The following is a 25,498-nucleotide window of genomic DNA, read 5'->3' on the forward strand; positions in this document are numbered from 1 at the left end:
ATATCTACCTTAAATCACTGACACATGTAAACCTATAAGTCACTCCTATGGCAGGCCTTATCAATCCTGAAGGCAGAGTGCTTGGTTTTGTGTGAAAGGGTGCCCATGCATGTGCAGGACCCCTCTGCAGCTTTTGGAATCTATTCTCTGAGGCTGTTCTGTGATGCAGCCAGACCATATACTCTTAAGTGCATTATAACCTCACGGTAAATGCTATCTTTGGAATGGCTGCATGGAAACATGTTGTGTTTGGTGTCAAACACCTTGGAATCCTACCACCCCCTCTAGTCCTGGCGGCAGGGGTAGAATTCCACCCTTCTACAGGGAGAGACATGTACACACTAACCTAACCGGTAATCGTTTAACCCCTTGGCCGCGGCCGTAATTCCGCTGCGGCGCTCGGGGGGGGGGAGGGGGAGGCATGGCACCGCCATGCTTGTGACGGAACCACTCCCCCACGGGCGCGCTGTGCTTATGACAGAGTGGTTCCGTCACGGCTCCGCCCACTCACTAATTCACCCGCACAGTTGGAGAATCAGTGCCGCATGGGCGGAGCAGCCGCGGCATGACGGAACCGCTCCGTCATGAGCACAGTGCGCCCGTGGCTCGTGACGGAGTGGTTCCGTCATAAGCACGGAACGGGTTATAAGAGCCCTGGCATCACAAAATGGATGCCACAGACACGGGTCTGACCTCCTGCTGCTGGACGAAACTCCAGCAGGGGAGGCCTGGACAATAGGTTTCCTGTCACAGGGAGGTGTAACCACCTCCCAGACAGCCTTTAGTGTATTGGGGCTGGCTGGGTGCATTCAGAGAATACTTTTCAGACAGTGCTGGGGCACACTTGGTGTCCCTGTGCATACCCCAGTTCAGACCGTTTGGAGGGGCACTCAGCCCCTGCTCTGGCACGAATCTGGACAAAGGGAATGGGTGTAACCACCCCTCTTCCCTGACCCTCCCATAGGTGGGTCCCCAGAGTGTGTCTAACCCCCTTTCTTAGTATAAGTATGGGACACCAGTCCTTAGGACCTCAGATAACACCTGTAACCAAACTCTGCAACATATATCCTGGAACTTCGGCATTCTACATGACTAGAAGATGGAAGAATCTCCCTTGGGGTCAAGGAAGGATTCCCCTGTTCAAACAGGCACCAAAGAAGCATCTTGCCGGTCTGCATTTCTGAAACTCCCGCTGGACTCTAAAGTATTTGTGACTCAGGACATGGACTTCCAGACTTCTCAGAGGCCGACACGAGATCCCAGCAAAGTTGAGACCCGCAGCCCTCACGAGTGACGTGGAACCGGAATTCTTGGACACGATGCACATTTGCAAGTGCATCAACTTCCTGAGTTTTCCCAAAGTTGTGCTTTGGGCTACTTGTAGTCCAAGCCTCGAGCACCATCTGCACTGAAGATATTGGGCCTACACTCCACGAGTGTTCCGTGAGCCTGCTTCTAGCATTTCCGCTTGAGGCCCCCTTCGCGATCCCTGGTCCGTCGACTGGTGGTTGTCCACGAAGGTAACTCTTCTTTTCTTTGGGCTTTCCCTGTTGCTCCAGATGTGCCCTGACTCCTCACCGAGTGGTGAGTCCCTCCGACCTTGCTGATCTGCACCGAAGCCAATCTTTGCTTTCTGTGTGGGATGCTGTTGCCAAGGCTTGTTGGGTCCAATCCGGAAACCAACACTGCAGCACTCGACATCCTTCATGGGACAGCTCGAATACAGAACCTGGTCATCGTCGACACCTCCTGGTCCTCGTGGCTGAACAGTCAAGCTTCACCTTCTTCACCTGAAATCACCCGACATCGGTGGGCATCCGCTCATTGCCTTCCTGGTCACTGGCAAGTGACCCAGACTCTGTCCCCTCTGCTTTCAGGTTCTTCTCATCCTTGATCCAGGCTTGGATCCCTCCGGACACTTTCGACTTGGTCGCCAGCAGCACTTTGCAGCAGATCGCCATTGAAATCGACGACGAAACCCGACACCAAAAGACACCTATGCACCCAGCTTTCCTGGGTGAGGTAACTCGAGTACTCTGGTGCTCCCGTGGGTATTGACTCTAGAACTGCCTAGTTCTAAAGGGGTTTGCTCCAAGTCCTCTTCTAAGTGTCCTTTATCTTTAAAATTCCAACCACGACTTTCCCTATAGAAGTTAATGGTGATTCCCGGCTGTGTTTATGCACTGCACGCGTCCCCTGTGTCACTACCTTGGGTGGTTCCTGGTGGCCCCAGCAGTTCTAAAAGGCTCTAGGCCTCGTATCTATGTCAGCCATGGTTTTCATACCACTTTCTTAATATATGGTTTGGTACGCCCCTGGGGCTCAACGTATATTGTGTTAATTTACTGTGTGCTAAATACGTTTACTGAATGTACTTTTGCCTCTAGCCTCATAAAGAGACTAGAGGGTTGTGTTTAGAATAAATACATATATTTTATATATATACCTGGTGTGGTTTTCCTTTCATTTGGTCATTCATGAGATTATAGACTGGTAAAACAAGCTACTTTACATTCCTTCAAGACTTAGCCTGAAGGCTGCTCTCGACAGCTACCACTAGGATAGCTATCTATATAGGTTGTCTTTAAACCTACCATCAATAAGGGTCGATTGGACTGGTGCAAGGTGCCCACTAGAATAGTGGACAGCATATACATGGCCAACTTCTCACACAGACCATCGTGGACTGGGTTGCTCCCACTACCCAGAGTCAGGTCAAAGCTTTCTTGGGCCTGACTGTGTAGTACAGAGGGTTAGTTAAGGGATATGGGTCAATTGTGACTCCACTTAATGATCTCACATCCAAGAAAATACCAAAGAAAGTTCAGTGGGCAGTTAGCTCTCAAAAGGCATTTAATGACCTGAAGCAGGCCATGTGCACTGCTCCCATTCTGCAGAGTCCTAACTATTCCAAAACCTTCATTGCCAAGACAAATGCATCTGGGATAGGGGTAGGAGCTGTGCTGTCACAACTTAATGCAGAGGGCGAGGACCACTCAGTAGCTTACATAAGCAGAAGGTTGCCCCCCTGCGAGAAACGTTGGTCGGCTTTTGAGAGGGAGACCTTTGCTGTGGTCTGGGCCCTGAAGAAGCTGAGGCCATACCTGTTTGGCACTCACTTCACTGTTCAGACAGACCATAAGCCTCTTATGGCTAAAACAGATGAAGGGTGAAAATCCCAAACTGCTCAGGTGGTCCATTTCCCTACAGGGGATGGACTATACAGTGGAACATAGACCTGGGAGTGACCATGGCAATGCAGATGGACTCTCCAGATATTTCCACTTAGAAAATGAAGACAACTGGGCAAGGTTAGTCTCCTCGCCTTGCATTTGGGGGGGGGGAGATGTTGTGTAGGAAGGTAGGATCTGCTTTCATGGCCCCCCCTCACCTTTTGCTGGTGTTATTATGTTTTTCTGACTAGTCTGACTGGAATCCTGCTAACCAAGATCCCCGTCTCTGTGCTTCCTCCCAAAATTGGACATGGTGAGTACTCAGGTACATTCCAGATAGGCTACTAGTGTACCCTGGTAAGTCCCTAGTATATGGTACCCAGGGCATAGGTATACCATGGAGGGGGGCTACCATGGGCTGGAGCATGAATTATGCCACCCATGAGAGCCCACTCAAATTGTGACTGTGGGCCTGCCATTACAGCCTGCATAAGCTTGTTCTAGCACCACTTATGACAGATATAGGTTTCCCTATATCTGAGGTCACTATAATGAAAACCTAAAAGTCACCCCTGAGGCAGGCCTTCCAATCCTGAAGGCAGGGTGCTGATTCCTAAGTGTGACGGGCCCCTGCATGAGCAGGACACCCCTACGACCCTCGGATTCCATTCTCCCAGGTTGTAAGTGCATCAGCCATTACGATATATAGAGTGGCCATGCGTCATGACGCGATGACCATCTCTAAACTTACTGTAACGAACCCAGTCATGTTTGGTATCAAACATGTTGGAATCATACCCTCACACAAGGTATGATTCCATGTACTATAAAGCTCCTCGGGGAGGCCCTCAGTCGTCCCTGTACCAGTCTTCCAGAACCAGACAGCAGGCTAGGGCTGCTGCAAACCAGGGACATGTTTCTGCCCTCCTACTGTTGAGCCAAGCTCGAGCAGGGGTAGGCAGAACAATAGGTATCCTGCCACAGGGAGGTGTGACCACCTGCCAGACAAGCCTAGTGTATTGGGGCAGGGTGGGGGTGCTTGCCAGAACCACTGAGACTGCTTGATTTGGTGCCCTCCTTGCATGCTCCAGTTCAAACCAGTTCAGGGAACCGTTGGCTCCCGCTCTTGTGCGAAACTGGACAAAAGACATGGGAGTATCCTCCCCACTGTCCACCCCTCCTCTGGGAGGGACTCTTTAATTGCCCCAACCATTTCCTAAGGGTACTTAAGGGCTTACCTGTAGGTAGATCCCTAGATTTGTGGTGGGACAAGATTCAAATCAGATACCACTTCATCATTAACCATCTGGGCACTCTGGACTTCCCTGGACTTTGTTCTGGACAAAAACCTGCAACTCAAAAACTTCTGCTGCTCCTGCTCTCATCGCCCTGTAATTCTGCTGCAACGTCTGTGCCTGTGCCCCGTAGAGTATCCTCACAAGGCCTGTGGACATCCAAGACACCAGAAGGAATCTCCCTGGAAGTGAAGGAGTCACTTCCCTGCATCTGCAGGCACCGCAACGAAGCTGACCGGTCTGCTGATCCTGGACTCCCACGTACTCCGAAAGGCTCAGCAACACAAGTGGTGGTTCTTCAACTCCCTCGAGGCCTGCCCTGTCTTTGAGGCCTGTATCGCTCGTCGGAACTGCTGGGACAGAACCCCTGTACATCGTGTCAACTTGCCGTTGCCAAGGCTGGTTGACTCTCCTCCTCAGAGAACTTCAGGCTCCAAGAAGCTCCAACTTCAAGCATCTCCTGCAGCCAAGATCATCATCCTCACTGCATCCCTTGTACGTGGGCCTGCATCTTTGGTGAGCTGCTCAAGGTCTTCTTACGACTCCTATGCCTCCGGCCTGTGGGTCCACTTGAGGGTTTCTGTCAACTCCAGTAGGCTCCCCTAATTGCTTGGGGCTTGCTCTGACTCCCCTGCCTGTGGTGAGTCACTTGGACCTTGCTGGCCCCGACACTGTACCTTTTCGCTTGCCACATTGTTTGCAAATGCCACGGCTTGTTGGTGCTCCGGACGGACAACGACCTCTCAACTCTCGACATCCGACATGAGACAGCTCGTGGATGGCTCCTGGTCTTCCACAATGGCGCCTTGTCCACACAGCTGCAGCTCCAAGATCTGCATCAACTCTCCAGCATCACCCAACATCGGTGGGCATTCGTCTTCCGTGCCTCCTGGTCACTCCTGAGTGGCATAGACTCTGTCCCCTCTGCTTGCAGGTACCTCTCATACTGAATCCACCTTTGGGTTCTGCCGGCATCTTCCTGAAGTCCTCCATTGAGTTTGACGGCTGTTTCCAACGCCACTTTGCACCTATGCACCCGGCTTCCCTGGTGTAGGTATCCTGGTTCCTAAGGTATCCACTGGAGGGGTGGCTCACCAACCTTCTGTCTTCAACAGGGTTTCTTCAGGGTCCACTTGGAAGGGTCCTTCTTCTTGAAAATTGCAACCGTGACTTTCCCTTTGACTTGAATTGAGCAGACAGTTGTGTTTCCACTCCACACACGGCCTCCGTGGGGTTCCTGGATAAGTGCCCCTGGTAGTTCCTTTGGTCCCCAGCACTTCTACGCCTTCTGGGTATAGTCTGGACTTGAGCCATGGTTCGCATCCCACTCTTTTAGTATATGGTTTGGTCTCCTTCAGAGACCAATGTGTATTTGTGTTACTTGTTTTATTTGCAAAGTATTATGTGCATTGTGTTATATCTCCGGGTAGGAGATATTATTATGTGTTAGTGAGTGTCTTAAAAAAGAATACCAATTTATATAAATACTCTGTGTGGTTCTTTTTCACTTAAACTATACCAATAAGATATAGTTGTATGTAAAACAAGCTGCTTTTCACTCCGTCTGGACTAAGCCTGAAGGCTGCTCTCCACAGCTACCACTTAGAAAGCTTTCTAAGGTTATCTAAGACCACTAAAATCACTATAAGGTTTGTCTGGATTTGAGTGGGTATACATGCATGCGGTGTTATGAAGAATGGGCTTTCCTATACAATTTTTGAAATGGATAGAGATATTGTATACAGACCCCAGTACCCGAATTAGAATAAACGGACACACGTCAGAGGCCATAACTATAAATCGCGGAACAAGACAGGGATGCTTGCTTTCCCCCGTCCTCTTTACGTTGATAGTAGAACCGCTGGCGTGCAAGATTCGACAATTGCATTCAGAGTCAGCATTACAATTCCACCTCCGTGCCATTGGGAATCTCTCTTTAGTCAGACGACAGTGGAGAAGTGTGGCTCAAGGTTTAGAGCAGGCAGACCTTGATGCAGAGCTCTGGCCGGAGACCAGGGTTCGATTCCCGCCTCGGCGGGTCTCCGGCTCATTAATTCCCCAGACTGGATATTCTCGCCTCAGTACCTGTTCTGATCATGGGTCCCACGCTGCAACTCTGGGCAATAGCTTGCTTAGTCTCCACAACGGCCCCAAAAGCGCTGGGATGCCTGGCTGCACCTGGGGGGTGCCCAGGAGTGGACATTTCCCAGGAAAGCCAGGAAGGGTTCCTAAGCGGTATACGGACAGCGCCGGGACACCTCCGGTGGAGGTAGCTGTGCGCTTTACAAATTCCGACATTTACATGGTGCTACTCACCCGACACCTGGACAAACATTTGAATGCGCTAATTAGGGAGTACATACGATTTGATAGTTTTTCTGGCCTAAAAATAAATTGGGATACATCGGGGGTAATACCTCTCACACCGGCTACAACGGCACCAGCCCTAGATTATCCCCTGAAGTGGCAGACGGACCCGGTAAAGTACCTGGGCATATGGGTGCACAGAGATCCGGACCTGGTAGTGAGGGAAAACTATGGTAGAGCCATGTCAAAGCTGGAAGATCAGGTAGATAAATGGACGCGGATGCTCCTTTCGCTGGCGGACCGCATAGCTTTACAAAAGATGGTCGTCCTGCCGAAATTTTTATATTTATTTAGTAATATCCCCATTTGGCTGACACAAGCGCTGTTTGCGAAATTGAGGACAGAAATGCAGAAGCTCACATGGGCGGTAAAACAAGCCAGAATACGTTGGGATATTTTGACACAACCGTACCACAAAGGAGGGTTTGGGGCACCAGATCTAAAATGATGCTACTATTGTGCGCAGGCACAGCATGCTTAGTATTGGCTGCAGCCGCATGCTTGTGTTCCACATGTGACGGTGGAAAGAGACAGTGTATATCCAACACCACTGACGGCTTCCATCTCGGACCCTGTGCCCTTCACACACAGTGACAGAATTCAAACAGTACGCTGTACCTCGAGAGCCGGGCATGTGCTGGCGAGTCGAGCCGGGATATCTCTCGTTTATGCTCCGGCACTTCCACTCGCGTATCATCCAAGACTTTCAGTCACACAAGAAAAAGGATGTTACGTCTTGTTGCTGAGATGAAATTGCTCACTATGACAGATGTATTCCCACGCGGTAGTTTTATACGGAGGGAGGATCCATCGCTCAGCGCGCATGGCACACAAATGAAGCAGTTCGCTCATATGCGCTTACAGATGGCAATGAAGGACCTATATGACTCATTCCCGGCGGAACCACCCACACTGTCAGCTTTACAAGCACTATTGACTGCATCCAGCCGAAGGAGATTGGTCACCCGTTTATATACCACGTCACAATCAGAGCAAAAAGGGAAAGTTAACAAATCATTACGTAAATGGGAATTGATGCTGGGGGACACTATAAGAGAACAAGACTGGGATTATAGCTGCACTCAACTGCAATTGATGACACCTAACTGCAATTTACGAATAGTGCATATTAAATACCTACATCAATTTTACTACACACCGACCCAATTACACAAATATGGCCTTCGGCCGACTGACAAATGCTATAGGTGTGAGTCTCCTGGGGCTGACTTTCTGCATATAGCATGGGCCTGCTGGGAGGACGTACCAGGGGCGCTAACGGCTATGCTGACAGAGATGATACCTAATGCGTCCCGAGTATGCCTATTGGGTATGTATAAGATAAAATCAGTAAGGAGGAGGAAATTCTTGGCGGTGGCCCTTCTACTGGCTAAACGCGGCGTGGCTATCCGGTGGGGCAGTAAACGCCCCCCTAGATTTAAGGACTGGCTCAAAGATATGGCATATTGTAGGGACACCTTGGAGGTTTATTCGGAGGAGCTACCGCTTTCCTCCAGGCCTAGGGAATATTGGGAACCATTGCTGCAATATCTTTCAAAACGCACAGACGGATGAGTAATTCTTGAATATTTGGAAATGACAGCTGTATATAAGATATGTAATGACGAGCAAGCCGAAGGCACTAAATACCGATGTCTGTCCACAGCGTAAGATGGTACAGCGGAATTCGTAATGTCAGAATGTCAGATAATTACAAACCACAGAGTGTTGACGTGTAATGTACAGGACTGTCTAGACTGAGAGCCCTCTGGGTAAAGTGTGTGGTAGCAGCTATATCGCTGAGAAGGTACATGTATTATGTGAAGTATACTGTGATGTACAATATGTGATATGACATGATAAGCCCTGTATGTTGCTGTAGACTGGACTAAAAATAAATAAATAAATCAATACAAAAAAAAAAGGTTTGTCTGGATTAATGCGGGGTGCTCCACTTACATAAGTGGTCACCATACACTAATCCAACTTCTCACAGGACCCATTCATTGGTGCCCGAGTCCTGGTCCTGCTGTCATTGTTGATTCTATTCGTCCAAAGCTGTTTCCGAATGGACAACAACAAACAACGACATTTTGCACAGTGAACTAAGTCCTTGTACAGAATGTTCTAAGGCCAGATAATATGCCTACAAAGGCAAGTAACTATAAGCAAACCATTTCTAAGTACATTATCTCATGAGGCCATGCAAGCAAACATGTCAAAAGTCATTGACTGAAAAGATGTACATTTTAAATGTACCAAAACATACAAAATGGGTTTACCCTTAAAGTTAAAGGATTTGGGTACAGTGTGAGACAAACAACAGAAATGGGCCAAACAAACAATCTGTATAGGTTAACTCAATTAACTAACCCTACCACAATACAATTACAAAACAAAATGAAAAGCATGTAACCCTGGCTCCTGCGCAAGGAAGAGGAAACACGAAAGTACATCACACACCAAGAAACGCAAACAGGATGCAATGACATTCAAAATGTATTGAAAATGATTACTATATATACATTATTTTCATTCAAATAGTTGCTAAGTTAATTGAGTTAATCTATCTGGACCATTTCGGTTGTTTGTATCGAATTTTAAACATGAGCAGGTAAAATGGAAGTTTTGGTGCCCAGGGCATATGCTACCTTACAACACCCACTCTTTGTCTGTAAGTTGACTAAAAAGCTACATATTAAACCTATAACTTACTTAAAACAAAGCTTAACTTGCACATGAAACCCTAAAACTTTTAAAAGTGTCACACACTTTAATAATAAAAGCAGAAAGAAAGCTAACTGCATATAAAAGTCAATTTTCTTTTAAAAATGTGGCATCGAGGGCGTGGCCAAGATGGCGGCCAGAGCGGACGTCTAAACGAGTGGCTCCTCGTCACGAACCCCCTTAGCGCCCCTTACAGTTAGCTGAGCCCCCCACTTGCCCTGATAAGCGGCGTTTCCTGGGGCCGCAAGTACGAGGCCCCACCTGCGGTGAGCAGATTGCGGCAAACGAGGCGCCTGAGACCCACGCCGGCGACGTGTGTCGGAGCAGGCCGGAGAATCACCCGGGAGGCGGTTGGACCCACTGGGCCTACGATCGGACCGCCCGGTCGGTGTCGCTCCGCGGACGACCGCTGGGACGGTGCACTGAGCTGGAGCCCGCCGACACAGACCCAGCTGAGGTGTGGTGGAGAGCGGCCCCGGAGCACTAATCGAGGCCCCGGCGCGGGCCTACACCAACGAGCCCTCCAGCAAGCAGCGGACGATACAGTGGGTCGACCACCCAGGGGGGGCCACCACAGAGGTGAGGAGCAAGGAGTAGGGCAGGCTCGGGGGGCCTGGAGATTGTGCCCCCAGCGGGAGAAGTAGAGAGCCCCTACCGGCGCCAGCCCTAGAGCGACTGCGAGTCGGTAACAGGCGGCTGGCAGCAGCGGAGGTCCGCATCATCAGGGGAAGGGTCCCAGAGCAGTGAGAGACGAGGCCGCACTGGGTCTCCGCGAACCACCGGGGCAAAGTTTGGAGCCCTGCCCACGGGAGTAGCTCGGACTCGGGGGCGTAAATAGAGCCCCCGGCGCGAGGCCTAGCAGGGCCTGCCCGGCTCAGACCACCACAGGCCTAGAGCGGCGCAACGAGCCGGAAACGGGCGGCTGCAGCGGCACCAACAAGGGGGGGGCCCAGAGACATTTGAGGACCGAGGCCACATGGGGTCTCCACGGGGCCCCGGGGCAGGGTTTGGAGATCTGCCCACAGGGGGTGGCACAGATTCGGGGGGCGGAATTCGAACCCCCGGTGCGAGGCCTAGCCAGGCCTGCTCGGCCCCGATCACCAGAGCCCCACCACACACCTAAGGCGAGAGTCCAGGAGCAGTCAGAGGGGCCAATTACCAGCACAAGGGCACAGGATCCCGAGCGGTACGCCCAGGGGTGCAAGCCGCGGCCTGACGGAGAGGAGAAAGGACTTGGGTGGCGATTGTCGAGCCCTCCGGGGGGACGCTGCGGAGACCGGCCCGGCAGCATCAGGAAAGCCCAGACCTTTGATATAGTCGGCGACAGGGGGCGAGGTGCCCCCACATCAGCTACAGGAGCGGAGTCCAGGGGCAGCGGGACGCACCAGACGGAGCCCGCGGAGTTGAAAGATTACAAGGTTGGCGAGCACCCTACACGGGCCCGCGCGCCTCTCGCCCAGCCTAGACGCAGTCCGGGAGAGAGGCCGGGGCGGGGTTCTGCTGACCTCCCCCTCACACACGTCGGGCCCCCCAACACCGACACACTAATCTGCCCCCTTGGCGCTACGGCCATATTGCGCAGGGGTCACGACATGGCGAACCGCAAGGGAGGACGCACAATCCCCGACATGCTGGCCAGGGGCACCCCCAAAGGGGAGAAGAGCCCGGAACAGGGGCAGCTGGCGGAACATCCCAAAATACAGCCAGAAGGGGAGATCCCCATCACGAGGGCCTTCATGGAGACCCTCTTCAGCTCCCTCAGAGAAGATTTCCAGACACTTAAGCAGGAAATGGCCGGGGAGCACAGGGAACTCAGGCGCGACGTCGACGGCCTTGGGGAACGTGTGGCGGCGGTGAAGGACTCGGTGAACAATAGGAGCGGCAGGCGCGGTTTGTCCATTGGGGCGTGGGGGCGTAGCCCCCCTGCCCGAAGCCGCCCGCAGCTCCCTCGGCGTTTTTTTTTTTTTTTTTTAAAAACCTTTATTGACATCAAAAAGGAGAGACAAGTCGAGGCCTACAACCAAGCCGGCCGGCCGCAATGTGCAAAACAATCAGGAGTACCAGGCAAATATTACATAATCAATCAATACAAAGCAGAGGCCGTACAATCATAAAAGGGGGAGAAGAGATAGAGGAACCAAAGGGCTAAAACACAGGAGTAAATAAGGCTTAATTTTATAATATGGGGAGAAGACGTATGACAGGCTCACTTTCAATACGGAGGCATCCGATATCCCGTAACCAACCTCAACATTAATAAGGGGGCATGGAGCCAAAATATCGGGGGGGACAAGACAATGCAGTCAAGAAAATCAGGATATGTGAGACACAATCAGCCCCTGAGCATTATCCTCGTAACATGCCCGCCACCCAAGACACTACCAAGCCTGAACAGAGGGATCGGAAAGACAATGCACCAGAACCAGCCCGTCATAGTAACCTCTAGGACACAGGAAGGAAAAAGGGGGGGGGACGAGGGGGGAAAGGGGAAGGGAAAGGAAAATGGAGGGAAGACAAAATAAAACAATAAAAAGGAAATAAAGAAAATGAAAAACGAAAGGAAGAAGACACGCCGACACAGGCCCCCCGTGGCGGGAAGACAGGAGACAAAAGGAGTAGCGGCCCAAGTGGGGGTATGGCGATCGGGGAGAAAGACAGCCGAAACATAGCAGGAGGATTAACGACGCCACACCCCCCACCCGAAACACACCATAGGAGGTCGGGACAGACGCGGCCTCACGAAAAAGAAATAGGAAAGGGCCATAGAACCAGAGGACAAACAAAAAGTAGAACCCAACCCACCCGTCCCACCCTGCACCCCTGTAGAAGGCTATGGTCTACCCTCCAAACAGCGTGCCTGTCGCCCTAAACCAGAACCCGAAATATAGCGAGAAGTAAGAAAGAAGAACGAGACAAAAAAGCAACAAAAGCGGAGAAAAGAAGACAGGAGGGAGGAGCAGAATAACTATAATCCGAACGGGCGGCCGCAGCCCTCCGCCCAACCAGACAAGCACAGTCAAAAAACAGACCAGGACGACACCCCATCACGCGCCACGAAACATTAGGAGAAGGGGACCTCCCACCTTTCTACGATTAAAAACAATTATGCTACTAAATCGTATACCGGGAATCATACAGAAGTCGTACATTTCACCCCCAACCCTTTCGAGCGACAAACCCCACCCACCACATGGCAATGTAAACCCACATACTAAGTACGGAATCAGCATATAATCGAGTGGAATGGTGACTAGCATAGTTACGTGGGGGGTAGATAGATCCACAAGGGAGCAATAGTCCGAACAGAAAGTACAGATGCATCAACAATCGCAGCACGAGCAATGAAAAACAGGAGTTCAGTTGCGCCACTGGAGCGGGCGAGGTGGCCCCAATTACAGACACAGGCAAAGTCATCGAAGCAGGCACAGGAGGCAGTCCACCAATAGTTTCAGGCAACAATGTCGAACAGGGTCGCAGTACAGCATCCGAGTCCCCGGGGTCCGAACCTTGAAAAGCGGGGCGCCCCAAAGTCACCGGCACACTACACGATCTTCGATCAGTGGCGGAGACACTCAAGTCAATCGAGGGGGGCGAGGCAATGAAGTCATCGAAACAAGAGGGCGACATGAAGAAATGGCCGCCCAAAATGGCGGCAGATCGTGGCGGACCCACCGAGACGCCCAGGGCCAGGGAAGCGTGCAGGGATCTCAGGGCTTCCAGGATATCTCTGAGCGTCGGCTCACGTCCACCAGATCCGCTCCCCACACAATTAGGCAACACGGGCCCGCCGCCACAGGGTGATTCTCGTTCCAGAGGGTCGGCCGCCATTCCGTGAATCAGCCCAATCGCCGCCCACCTAGACACCCGGAAAGAACAGTTCGCAAATGTAGGACTTTACAAGCTCCGGGGGTCCCAGCAAGGGCGGCCTCGATGCCAAAAGGATGTCCGCCCAAGACGGGTCTCCACCAGCACCAGCACCGGTGCCCCAAACAAGCGGAGTCCGGGCCCCGAGGACCAGGGCCGCCGGACAAAGCAGCGGCGGGGAGAGACCCCTTCACAGAATCAGGTCCCGGGGCCACTCACCCACGTCGGCCGCGCGGCCACCAGGGCAGGCCCGGGTCAGGATCGCCGGGATCTTCGCACATCGGCTCCCAACACTGGTTCTCGCTCTCGGCCGGGGCCGAGAGCCGTCGGATCCCACCGGCCAGGTCCCGGTCCAAGTCTCGCAGAGGCCCCGATCTCTCGGAGGCCACAACTCCGGAGCCACTGCACACCGAGACCCCGGGGTCGGATGGTAAGTACAAACAAGCTGTTATGTTTCCAATGCCCCAAAAATGTGTCGTCCCCGGACAGGATAGAAGACAGGATAGGCAATCAGGACGGAGGGCTGCGGGAGCCGAGCTAAAGGGCGACTATTACGGCCGCGAGCTAGGCTCCTCCTTCCCCTCGGCGTTTTTGAGTTAAGACTGTGACAATCATGTCAATGAATCAACATGACGTTAGACCGCCGGGCGGGCATCATGTTGATTGATTGACATGATTGTACAGGCGGCAACACAAGTGCGCATGCGTGGGGACGGAGGGTGAATTTTTACCCGTGCCCACGCATGCGCACTTGTGTTTTTGCGGCATTGCGCATGCCCATTAGGAGCCCTAACGGTTGAGGGCCGGCGGAGTCCAAGGTAAGGCGCTGAAGATCTTACAGGCCTTCCTCTCCAACAGGACTCAGGTTGTGGCACTGGGAGACTTCGAATCATGCCCCTTCACACTTCCTTGTGGAGTACCCCAGGGCTCGTCCTTGAGTCCTACCCTTTTTAATGTTTACGTTTCCACGCTAGCCCCGATAATCCGAACCTTTGGCTTCAACCTCACAGCTTATGCGGATGACACACAGATAGTGGTGTCTCTGATGCCAGGGGACAGAGACAGCACTGCGGATAGGTTCAAAGGCTGCATGCGCGAAGTGGGTGCTTGGATGGTCCAAAACTGTCTTAAATTAAATTGCTCGAAGACAGAGGTGCTACTCTTTGGCGCCAAAGACAACTTCTGGTCCCCGAGATGGTGGCCTGAAGAAATGAGAACCCTGCCCACCCCTGTGACTAAAGTGAAAAATCTTGGCATTCTGGTAGATGATCTACTATCTTTTAAGCCTCAGATTAATGCCCTGGTATCATCCACCCATTTTGCTCTCAAAACAATTAGGAAAGTGCTACCATTTTTGGAGCAAGAACATAGGAAAACAGTGGTCACCGGTCTAGTTCTATCCCGGCTAGACTACTGTAATAGCCTTTTGCTGAATGCCCAAGCTGGCATACTAAATGAACATTACAGAATGCGGCCGCACGCCTGATAACAGATACACCCAAGTTCGCTTCTGTGGCACAAGACCTGGCAAAACTTCACTGGTTGCCAGTGAGGAAACAAATCACCTTTAAGTCACTCTGTGTGGTCTTCAAAGCACTTCATGATCTGGGCCCTAGATGCATGAAGGAACTATTCTTCTGGTACAAACCGGCAAGATCTCTTAGATATGGTCAGCAGGCACTAGTATCAGTCCCCAGAGTTAAGAGAGCTAGATGGGGAGGCAGGAGCTTTTCCTTAGGAGCGGCAGTGGCCTGGAATAAGCTTCCCCTCCACATCCGACAATTGCCCGATCTTTTATCCTTTAAAAAGGCACTGAAGACATGGCTCTTTACCCATTAAATCACCTTTCCACACACACCAGTTTTTAATCTATTAGCACCAGGACACCTCCGGGTAACAGAGCGCTCTAGAAATGTAATAAATAAATAAATAAATAATGGGGGTGTTGCGGGCGAGAAGGTACCTGTGCCCCTGGCGCCAGGATTGGCCAGGGGCGCTGTGAGCCTCTGACGTGTGGGGAGCAGAGCCCAGAGGTGGCGCGGACCGGGACCGGCAGCAAGGTAAGAGTGTGTGTTTTTCTTTTATTTTAAAGTGTTTGGTGCGAGCGTGCGTGTATGCATGAATGTTTGGTGGAGAGTGTTGTGAATGGATGTGTTTGTGTGTATGCGTGTGTGAATACATTTCTTTTTTTTATCAAAGTGAATACATTTCTTAGAGTGGCCTGGGGCCCGCACTCGCAAATCAGTTTGCGCCTCACCACTGTAAAATGTCACCAGCCGCCCCTGAGGAGCGGGGAGATCGATCTCTTGCAACAGGAGATCGTCAGGCTACAGGACCAACAAACAGACCTGCAGGCGCACGCTGAGGACCTTGAGAACCGCTCTCGTCGCAACAACATACGGGTCCGAGGGGTGCCGCCTAAATCAGAGGGGAGCGACATGACGGCCTTCCTGCAAGAGCTGTTCCGAGACATACTGGGGGAACCAGAAGATTTCGAGGTCCGGATAGACCGAGCACACAGGGTGGGCCTGGCTCGCCGGGCTCCTGCTCCGCCGCCTGACATCCTGGCCTTTCTGCCCGACTAACCACTAAAAAAACACATTCTGAAAATGTCGAGGCAGAAACAACCTCTTCAATTCCGGGGCTATGCGGTGGCGCTCTTTCAGGACTTGTCGGCTAGCACATTACAGAAAAGGAAAGCGTTCAGGCTGGTCACGACTTTCTTGAGGGACAAAGGGGTTCCATACTCTTGGGGCCACCCCTTCAGACTTATCTTCAAGTGGAAGGGGACCCTCCATCAACTCCGATCCCTCCGGGACACTTGTGCGCTGCTGGGCATCACCCTAGGGGCCGACGACGGAGAGGAGAGCCCTGCGGTCTTCCCCGGCGAATTCTCAGACAGGCGGGTGACGGCTGGCAGCGTGTGCGGCGGCGGTGCTCCCCCAAACGCACTCTCAAGCCGGACCCCGCCACCGTGGCTCAAGAACACGTGGCAGCGATCCAGGAGGTCGCCAAAGACACTTCCGCTGGAACATGATGTCACACTGATGGGGGGTTCTGAATGAATGCATCTTCCCAGCATGGGGCGGTGGGGAGTCAGACAGGGGGCCACCGAGGTTGGCTTGGACACATGTTTCCTCACCAGGGGCCTGAAGAGAGTCTGCACAGGCCCGGGACAATGATTCCTAGTTTGGGGTTTGACTTTCGTAGGGAGTTACTGGTTGGGGTTAGGGAGGGATCCGTGTGGGACCTGGGGAGCGGGACAGGGGAGTGGTTGAGGGACGAATGAGAGAGGAGAGGAGGGCTGGGAAGTTGGGATCAGGGAGGAGGGGGGTACTCCTTGTCCACAGGGGTTCTTTTTTGATTTTCTTTGGCCACCACATGTTAAGAGCAGCGCAGAACCGATACGGCTACCTACCTAGGATGACACGCCCATTGACTATCCTCTCTCTCAATGTGAGGTGACTCAATAACCCAATCAAACGCCGAGCGATACTCTCCCTCCTGGAGCACTCAGCTGCTGATATCTGCCTCCTACAGGAGACACATTTACTGCCCAAAGATCACCATCGACTTAAGTCCCGGTCCTTCCCTTTGCAATTTTTCTCATCAGCAGCCAAGAAGGTAGCAGGGGTGGCGATACTAGTGTCTAGATCCTTTGAGGGGCGGTTATACAGAAGGAAGCAGAGATCAAGGGCAGGTTGCTGATCCACCGCTTTCTCATCGCCGGGCACACACTCTTAGTGGGCACCATCTATGCACCCGACGAGGGACAAGAGAAATTCCTACACACAGCGCTAGAATTAACCACAGCAAACACACAACCGCACTTACTGCTAGGAGGCGATCTTAACATAGTATTCCATAACACGGCAGATCGATCCAACCAACGTTATGGTCAAGTCGGGGCTCTTTCCGAGACAGGTCACGCCCACCTCTCCGACCTAGGCCTGGTTGACCTATGGAGGCACCTCCACCCTCAAACCACAGCATACACTTACTACTCAGCCGCCCACAAGTCTTACGCACGACTAGACTATTTTCTATGCTCCTCGCAGCTGGCGCTTCGTGCACAGGATGTTGACATCCTCCCGACCTCTCTGTCGGATCACTCTCCGGTGCTGGCCTCCTTTACCTTCCCAACCACACCTGGCCCGCAGCGACATTGGCGTCTGAGGGACGCCCTGCTCCAGAGCCCTACTATAGCGGAGCGGATCAAAGCCACCATCACCCAGTTCCTCACTCATAATGCTAACGCAGACACTACCAAGGCTACCCAGTGGGCCGCGCTCAAGGCAGTCCTCCGTGGAGAATTCATCTCTATCGCCACAGCTAACAATAGAGAACGCGCTCCGAAACGGGCAGAAATCACCCAGCGAGTGGCGGAGCTGGAGCAGATGCATCAACGCACCGGGGCGGCTCGGGCGTGGCGCCAGCTATGTAAGGAGAGAAAGATGCTGGCAGCACTGGACCAGGATGTGGCGGAATACGCAACTTTACGCCTGCGACACGCGTATTATTCTGGGGGAGACCGCTGCGGGAGACTCCTGGCGAGTAAAATGCGAGAACAACGCCAAAGACAGGGCGTCTGATCCATCCAATCTAGTCAGGGTAACCTAGTGACGGACGCCGCCGCCATTGCCACGACCTTTGGGGACTTCTACGGCGACCTATATGCCGCGGACTTGCTAGACATACAGATAGGCCAAGCCTACCTAGGAGGAGCATCCCTGCCATCCTTGTACGAAGCACAGGCGGAGTTCCTGGATCGACCCATTGGTCTGGAGGAGGTGATCTCGACAATATCTCGCCTCAAACTGGGGAAATCACCGGGCCCTGATGGCGACTCGGCGGCCTTCTATAAAACCTTCTGTCATCAGGTGGCCCCATTATTGCGGGACCTCTTCAATACCTTTGACCAGCCCGGTGCCATCACCGCGGATCTGTTGGAGGCGGCGATCTCGGTTATACCCAAACCTGGCGTAGCTCCTACAGACCAATCTCCCTGTTGAACATTGACCTCAAGCTCTACACAGGCATCCTCGCGTGTAGGCTGGCGCCCTACATGCAGCAGTTAGTGGACCCTGACCAAGCCGGTTTCATCCCCCAAAGACAGACAAGCGATAACACAAAACGAGTCCTCCACCTCACTGAGGCCGGGTCACGGACGCGGCCTGGCTACATGTTGCTCACTATCGATGCCTAAAAAGCATTCGATAGAGTGCATTGGCTTTACCTGGAGCTGGTGCTGCAGCGGGTCAGGATGGAGGAGACTCTCCGTAACCATATAATGAACTGCTACCGCCAGCCTAACGCCACGGTCCGGGTCACCAGGCATACCTCCCCGCGCTTTCCAATTGGCAGGGGCACCAGGCAGGGGTGCCTGCTTTCTCCGATCCTGTTCGCACTCTATGTGGAACCGTTAGCGCAGCGGATCAGGCACCATAACCTCATCAGAGGCATTCCTTTTGGCGGTGACGTACATAAGATCAGCCTATATGCGGACGACATCTTGCTATCCCTGATGGATCCGATGCAATCCCTTCGAGCGCTCTTTATTGAGCTCCACACCTTTGCGCTCGCCTCAGGTTTCAAAATTAATGTAGAGAAATCGGAGGCCCTGAACATATCTTTGGCACCAGACACGCTCGCAGAGGCCCAAAGTGAGTTTGAGCTGCAATGATCCGACACCACTATCCCCTATATGGGTGTCTTGCTGGCCCCCACCGTGCAGGACACCGTGGGGGCCAACTATGCCAAACTCCATTCACGCCTCAGTGATGAACTTAGGAGGTGGAAGCAACACTCGCTCTCCTGGCTTGGACGGATAGCAGCCGTCAAAATGACTCTGCTGCCACAGATCCTCTACGTGTTTCAGACCCTCCCGTTGCGCCCCCCTGCGGGTTGGCTTCAGCGGACACAGGCGGACCTGGCTCGCTTTGTCTGGAACGGTCGCCGTCCGCGCTTTAAGCATGCAATCGCAATACTCCCCCCCGCGCACGGCGGGGTGGGAGTGCCGGACCTCACCTTATACTATCAAGTGACACAGCTCCGCACCCTCGTGGAGTGGCACCAACTAGAGTCAGGCAAACACTGGCTCTTGCAGGACCAAGCGGTGGCGGGCAGGCCCCTTCAGGGAATTCCGTTTCTGCCGCGATGTCATAGGCCTCACAATCTCTATGCTTCACAGATCACAGGCGCCGTGATGGACGTGTGGGACAAAGTAGCGGTCAAACGGGATCTCACTTCATTCCCCTCCCCGATGACTCCACTTTTCGATAACCCCGACTTCTCCCCGGGTCTGGACCCCGAGGCGTTTGCTGCCTGGAGACACTCACCCTGTAGAGCCCTGGGAGACTTGTTCGACCTAAACGGCATCCTTCCCTTTCAGAAGGTGAAAGAAGACTATGGCATACCAGAGGCGGACCGCCTGCCCTACCTGCAGGTCCGTCACTGGGCCTTACAGCATACGATCAAGCCCGGCGCACAACGCTTCCTCACCCCGTATGAAAAGTGGCTGATGACGCGCACCTCAGATAAAAAACTGATTTCCGACCTGTACCAACACCTCCTCCTCACCAACATTCACACCTACAACGCAGGGAGGGTCAGGTGGGAGAGAGACCTGGGGAGACAACTCACGCACAAGGAATGGGGCGGCATATACCATAGAGCCAGGCACTCGGCCTATCACATGGGTCTCACAGAAACCCTGACCAAAGTGGCCACCTACTGGTACCACACACCAGACCGCCTTTATCGATGGGACCCTCGCATTAGTGACCGCTGTTGGAGGGGATGTGGGGAACTTGGCACGCTTGTGCACCTACTGTGGAGCTGTGATCACTTGCAGCCCTATTGGAACTCGATCCTAGATGAAATAGACTCCCATTTGGGCACCCAACTTCCCAGATTCCCAGCTTATGTTCTGCTCGGACTCCCCAATGCATTGATGTACCCCTTGAAGTCCAGGAGAGGGAGACTCATAGCGATCGCGCTGGGGGCCGCAGTTCAGAACATTGTAGCACACTGGAGGAGCACTCAACCTCCCCCACACACTGGCTGGCTCCACCGGCTGTGGATGATACTGGGGATGGAGAAGTTAACACTAGCAAAAGAAGGGAGGGGAGAGGAATTTGCGGCACTCTGGCGACCATTTTTGACTCTACTTGGGGGGGGGAGTTTAGGGAATTGAGCTGCCCACGCTATTTACGCCTACTTCGCCTTGCAGACACGCCACTCGAGGAACCTAAAGTTCAGCCGCACAAACGTAAGACTAAGGGCTGATGTTCGACCTGTGGCCTCCCATTAGAGAAGTGGTGATTTTCTTTTCTTTAATCCTTTGCTTTGTGGACAAGGAGGGTGGGGGGGTGGGAGGGGATTGCGGACTGGATTTCCCCGTTGCCAGACCCCTACATCGACGGCGCTGTCAATATCCCTGTTATCTTACGCCCTGGGGGGTTTAACGCACAAACCAACGCTGTTGCACCTGAGGGGGAATTGTGGTCTGATTGTTTTTCTTGTTTTGGAAACCCAATAAAAGATTTAAACCATAAAAATGCTGCATCAATATCTGCATATAAAAAGCTATTTTGTTTGTAAAAAATAGCCAAAGCCCCCAAAAAGTCTTCTAAAAACTGCATGTATAATTAAATGTTCAGAGAGGCAGGCGAAACCACGTTGATTCCAGCTCCCGCAGAGGATGTTTCCATCGGGACCCGAGTCACAAATTCAAAGAACAATCTTTTTTTTTTTTAAAACACAATTTTATTGATTTTTCCACAAAAAAAACACTCAATCTTCATTACAATTATCAGTTATTCCTCCCCCCCATCCATTCAATAGTCCTCACGCACCAATATACAATTACAGTACACCGGGTCAAGTTCCCCTCCATTTTCACGGGATATAACAATAATATGCTACTTCTTATTGCGGCTCTTCATTGTAACAGTTAGCATCAAAATTCACATGTCTTATACTTAACTAACTAACCACATAACTCTACCCACCTCCACCCTCCCCCCACCCTGTCACCGGTGCGTCCTCCTATAATTCCTTCCTATATCCAAAGAACAATCGTGGTTGTTTCGAACCCAATCAGCAGCTGATAAAGGTGCGACAGCCAGTGGTGCTTCCAAAGAAGACAAGCCAGGACCCAAAAATCCAGAAGTTGAGGCTTCCAGCTCATAATATGCATTTCTTATCAAGGACATATTTTCAGGTGGGTTCCTAACAGACCCATCAGCAGTTCAATATCCCTAGATTGAACCATTGGCATCCCAAGGCACATATCCAAAGCACACTCGAAAGTGCACTGCCGACAGCGGAACACGGGCTGTACGTAAGGTAACCATATAGGTCGAAAGGACAAAGACAAGTTGTCTTTCAGCTCCTGAAGGTGTGCCAAAATACTGCATAATGCGTTCACGACACAGCAGCACGTGTGGCAGTTCTATTCCAATTTGGCCATGTGGCGGATAAACAATTGCGAAGCAGCAAAAATAGAACCAAGATACCGACAATAAGAAACAAGACAAGTGGTATGCCTCCAAAAATGCTGGAGACCAGGCCATGTATGAAGGATGGAATTACTCTGAAGACAGTCTGGAAAGTGCTAAAAAATCCAGACACAATCACTTTGAAAAAATGTTCTACTCCTGCATCGTTTGATGTGTTGAAAATGCAGTTCACAATTTCTCTGAAGTGTTGCGTGAGGTTTGTGCATAGTAGCGACTAGATTTCAGAAGACCTTGCAACTTGAAGATCGAACGTCTCCTATACAGATGTTAAAGAGACTTCCTCATGAAACAAATTCAAATTTCAACGCTTTATTCGACAGCAGTCATAAAAGCATTACACAACATTACAACCTACAATGAATAAATACTACATTTTTTGTTTAAAAATCTTCATATTAAAATCTTATTAAACTAAGCTGTCTTGTTCAATTTAAAACAATTCATGAACATCAATTAATGCAATTCAATTTAACATTCAAATAAAATTTACCCATACAAAATTCAATGACAATAATTCATTAAGCATCAGCGAAACGATGAATGTCGCGGGCACGTATTATCCACGCCCACCCTAAAAATTTTGCAACTGCGACAGCAATGCACGGTGTGCAGTCTGTTTCAAGGATTCTTAGCGCCTCCATGCCACTACGTGTGCCCAGATTTAAACACGCAGGTTTTAACCACCTACGACGAGGGTTTGCGTACAAGGGACATTGTGACCGGCTGGGTGGGGAAAGGCAGGAGACGAGTCTTAGTTGGAGTCAAACTGGGTTTTATTGAGCTGAACAACCGGTCAGTACAAGTTTTTCGGATATGGATTCGTCGAGGCGACCTGCTTCTCTCACGTCGACTCTTGCGGATCACTCCCTCCTCTCTACGCCGGGTGGGGCTCTGCCTTCCTCTCTCCTCGGTATCCGTCTTGACCCAGGCTCCACCGAAGGGGGTGACAAAACAGAGGGAATATCAGTTCAGATGACTAAATAACAACCAGTTTCGGGTCAAGGGGGTGAGGGCCAACTTAGTGCTCGGGGAAGTACCGGGATAGTGAGGGGCGTGTATCAAGGGGGTTACACTAGGGTTAGGGGACCCCTCTTCTTTTATACCGCCCCCAACCCGCCAACCTGTTACGCACCTCCGTTAGCCACGCCCCTCCAGGGGAGTGGCTGGGCGAAGCGTGTGTCCGTTGGCCTCCTGGCTCTGTAGGTCCCGCTGTTCTCCGCAGGTACCCGATATGGCCGCTTCCCGGTGTCTTCCTCTCGGTAGGTGATTCTCTCGCCTCCTCCTTCTCCGTTGTAGGTCTCGCCCCCGTCGTAACACCAGCCTCTTAAGCCGCTCCCGCCTCCGATGTTACTCCTGCCTCCGCAGTTGCTCTCGCCTCCTCTGTCCCTCTCCACTCGACTCGCTCCTCCTGCTCCCCGACTACTACGCTCTCGTTCCTTGCCACTCCGCTGTTCTCTCTGCTCCTCCACACCTCTGTTCCGCTCCATGCCTCTCCTCCGCTCCAATCCACTCTGACCGCTCCTCCGGTGTACAGACACACCTGGTCCTGCAGATGGGCGTCCTTTATGGAGAGTGCTGGCTCCACCTCCTCGTTACACTCTCCTGACCAGTTAAAGGGTCCGTGGTCCGCCTCCTCCTCGTCGCAGCTATACCTCTCTTCAACTCGGTTCCATGTCGGGGCCTCGGACACCTGTGGGAACAAGAGGGGGGGGGGTCACAAGTTACGTGCTCACTCCGGGCCACAGGGGGCGGGGGCCACCCGTCCCGGTTACAGACATACAAACATCACATGAGAAATGTTCTCGAGCATGGTTTTGCAATGATGGCATTTGTCACCTTTAGTTGGAGACCATTTGTTAGTAAATATATTTAGAGGGAGGGTCCCAATTCTAAATTGGAAATACAATTTCCTATCAAACGGCCGTTCAATAATATCCCAAAACGGCTCATAAGATGGTAAAGGCTTGATATCTAAAAAACGTTCAGTCAGCCCAGTAGTTGAACCATTTCTATAACCAAGCGACCAGATCATGTCCCAGTATATTTTTTTCAAAGTTACCTTTGACGGGAACCCTGTATCATTGGGTCCATTCCATAAATGACCTAAATCCAACTTAGTTAACAAACCCCTTAATTCCTTCAGCCAGGGAATACAATGAAAACGATCTGCCCCAATAACATCTCGTAGGGCAGTGGCGTAATGTGACAATTCAGGGGTCGTCATTACCCTCCTCCAATATAGCAATGGTTGCAGCCGTGCCAAATCCTCTATTTTCTTTCTCCCCAGATCATAGGCTATTGGAATGGTTGGGGTACTTTGGAGAACCCCGATTAAGCTACGCAGAAACCTGTTCTTCGCCAGTGTTAATTGCTTTAAATTTGAGAATCCCCAAAGTTCAGATCCGTACAAGGAGGCACTCACTGCTTTCATATTATAGATTGCAAGGGCGGGACTAATTAATTTTGACATTGACGCTTTGTGCTTGTTTAGTATTGCGCCCGCATTTTGATGACATTTCAAACCTGCCATATCAGTATGGTTTTTCCATCCCAAATTGCTCTGAAGTAAAATTCCAAGGTATGTGAAAACCTCAACCTGTTCTAGGAGTGTTCCATTGAAATTGATTTTCCCTTTGAAGGTATTTCGATGATTGAGGCACATAAACTTAGTTTTGGAGGTGTTTAATTCAAGGCCGCGCATCTGGCAAAACTCGCCAAAAGCGTTGACTGCCTTCTGTAGCCCAATTGGAGTTCGAGAAACTATGAGCGTGTCGTCCGCAAACATGAGAACTGGAACGCGTGCGCCTGCCAAGACAGGAGCATTGGTGGGGGACTGGCTCAGGTGATCTACTATGCCATTGATGTAAATAGAAAACAGAGTGGGTGCCAAGACGCACCCCTGCCGAACACCACGCTCGACGGGGAATGAGTCGGTCACCTCACCCTGAGCCCCCCACCTAATTCTAGCGTAATTGTTCTCATGCAAACGGACGATCAACGTTAACAGTTCGGGGCGCACCCCCGCATCAGCAAGTACCCTCCAAAGTTTGTTACGAGGAACCAAGTCGAATGCTGATTTTAAATCGACAAAAACAGCGTAAAGAGTCCCCTTGGTTAGGGTCACATTCCTCCAGTAAAGAGCAATAAAAAAGAAAACTTGATCAATTGAGCTCGTGCAAGGACGAAAGCCAGCTTGGTATGGCGACAAAATTTCGTTTTCCTCTGCCCAAGATTGCAGTTTGTTTTGCACTAACCGTCCTATCACTTTTTTTACAGAATCTATAAGACTGATAGGTCTGTAATTACCTGGTAGAGCTTTGTCCCCCTTTTTATACACCGGGATTATTTCCGCGCCCAGCCAAGAACCGGGTATGGGTGCCCCCATGGCCACTGAATTTGCTAGGCATTCAAGATACTGTCCCCAAGTTGCCCGATCACTCAAGAATATATCAGCAGGTATCCCATCTATACCTGGAGCCCTACCACCGGTCACACAGTCCAATGCTATATTTACCTCCCTTGCCGTAAATAGCTGATGGCGGTAGTGTAC

This window comes from Lissotriton helveticus, chromosome 2_2, assembly GCF_964261635.1.
Source record: "Lissotriton helveticus chromosome 2_2, aLisHel1.1, whole genome shotgun sequence".
Classification (NCBI taxonomy): Eukaryota; Metazoa; Chordata; class Amphibia; order Caudata; family Salamandridae; genus Lissotriton; species Lissotriton helveticus.